The following is a 2,857-nucleotide window of genomic DNA, read 5'->3' on the forward strand; positions in this document are numbered from 1 at the left end:
TGCAACCCAAGATAAGGTGCAATGATTGTGGTATGATACTTATGCCACCATTCATGAAACATATGATAAAACTTTTTTTTAAAACCTTTAAAGTTGCAAAGGGTGGACTTGAAGTCCAAGTGGGAAATGAAAAGAGATCCAAGGTAGTTGGAAGAGGTTGTAATTATTTGTTCTTCACAAATGGAAAGAAAGTGACCCTTTTCTATGTTCTTGATATGAATAGAAATATTGTAAGTGGAATTTTATTGAGTAAATCGGGTATTAAAATGGAGTTTGAATCAGGTGAACTCAATTCGACTATGGTTGCCACTTTTTTGGGAAGTGGTTATTCATGTGATGGGAAGATCAAACTTTGTTCTCTTGATAATGACAACAACAACAACAACAACAACAACAACAACAACAACAACAACAACAACAACAACAACAACAACAACAACAACAATAATAATAATAATAATAATAATATGTCATATAATTCTTGCAATGTGATTAATTCTACTTCTATTACGTTGTATCATAATAGACTTGCTCAAATAGGTTATAACACAACAAATGAAGTTGTTAAATCTTGATTAATTAATTGTGATATGAATGAGTATGATAAATATGAATTATGTGTTAAATCTACAATTGTTAAGAAACTTTTTCCTAGTGTTGATAGATGTCAAACTTGCTAGATTTAATACATCATGATTTATGTGAATTAAATAGTATGCTGACTAGATGAGGAAATGCTTCATAACCTTTACAGATGATTGCTCTTGGTATAATTATGTGTATTTGCTTAAGAGTAAAGATTAGGAATTTAATGCATTTAAAATCTAAAAAGTTGAAGTAGAAAATTAATTAAAAAGGAAAATTAAGACTCTTAGAAGTAGTAGAGGTGGTGAATACTTTCAAATGATTTTAATTAATTTTGTGAGCAACATGGTATTATTCATGCATGCACTTCACCCTACACTCCACAACAAAATGAGATAGCTGAAAGAAAGAATGGGACATATCTTAAGATGATTAACTCTATGCTTTTACATGACAAATTGTGTTATAATTTTTGTGGTGAAGCTTTGCTTGTTGTGTATCATATATTGAATTGAATTCTTATGAAAAAAAAACAATGTGTCTCCATATGAGTTATGGAGAGAAAAGAAGCCTAACTTAGACTGTCTTAAAATGTCAGGGTGCCTTGCCTTTTTCAAGAGCACGAAGTCTAAAAGGACCAAGTAGAGTGCAAGGGTCATTAAGTGTGATTTTGTAGGCTATGCTCAATTAACAAACCCTATAGGCTATTAGACATGGAGTTTAATGTGATAATTGAATCAAGATAAGTGGAGTTCTTTGAAAATATGTTATATTGTGATAGAAATTCTCATGAACGTTCATGAGTTGGAGAATCTCATGACAAGAAAGATCCAAAGGTTGATGAGCAACATATATTACCTTAGAGAAGTCAAAGGTTTAAAGAGTTGAGATCATATGAGAAATGTTCTCAAGTGGAGATAGTCTACCTAGTAGAGGGAAACCTTGAAGAAGTCACATGGAAATTTCTTATGGTTCTTCAAGTTAAGAATGATCCCAAAACCTACCAAGAAGAAATTTATTTGAGAGACTCTGCTTGTTGGAAAGAGGCAATAAAAGATGAGATGGATTAAATTATGTCTGACCACGAATGAGGATTGGTAGAGCTTCCACAAAGCTCAAAACAAATTGTGTTCAAATGGGTATTTCAGAGAAAATATCACACCAATGACATCTTACAAAACTTCAAGGATAGATTAGTAGCCAAAGGATTTAAACAAAAGGAAGGAATTGATCATTTTGACACATATGCACTGGTTGCAATGATGACCATAATAAGAGTTTTATTTTCCTTTTAATCAATATATAACATTTATGTTCATCAAATGGATGTAAAGATGGAAATCATAAATGGAGATCTCGATGAGGAGATCTTGATGGAACAACCAGAGGGTTTTGGTCTAAGGGGAGATGAACATAAAGTGTGTAGGCTTGTTAAATTATTATATGGATTAAAACAAGCACAGAAACAATGACATAAGAAATTTGATAAAGTCATTGTTTCGGATGGGTTTAAACACAATTATACAGCCACATTTCTTATAAATAAACATTTTCTTTTTACATGGGATCCCAAAAGTAATAAGTTTAAGATCGTTTACAAAAGAATTTATATTTAAATACAGTTGCTAGCCACTCTAAGGCAAAACAGACAAATAGGCTTTTCTCGTCCTATTCCACTCCTCGGTTGTGGCGGCCGATCAGCTGACTATGTACATTCAGCCCCGCAGCTCTCCATCTCAGGATTGGTCCAATGTGCCTTTGCCTTTACCTGCACCACGTAGCATTCGTGAGCCAAGGCCCAGCAAGAAAACATAATAATAGAGCACAATCATTCAATAGACAATCAGATAACTCATGCCGCATAAGCATGTACTCAACAGTTTAAACATTCATGTTAATCAAGTATTCAGCATACCAAGTATATCACTTCATATCAATAATCAATCCACATATGATAAATAGGGTTAATTCCCTTAGGCCGCACCCTCTATTTATCCCACTGACTCCGGCCTGCTTAAACCAAGCTCAGTGAATATTAAGCTGTCCTCAACTACCAGTGGCTGAGTCGCGCCCTATGCGCAAGTATAATTTACGGCACCCTTAGGCTGTTTATCACATGTCCCATGGCATAATACCATCTATGACATCATACAGATATAGGGAGCTCTTAGTCCCATCACAAACACATAACCGAGTGCAGTTTTCTTACATTTAAATTTTCTAGCTTTGTTCAATTTGATCCTCAAGCACGATCCCGTCCGAGGCCTAGCGT

Source organism: Humulus lupulus, chromosome 4 (genome assembly GCF_963169125.1).
Source record: "Humulus lupulus chromosome 4, drHumLupu1.1, whole genome shotgun sequence".
NCBI classification, from domain to species: Eukaryota; Viridiplantae; Streptophyta; class Magnoliopsida; order Rosales; family Cannabaceae; genus Humulus; species Humulus lupulus.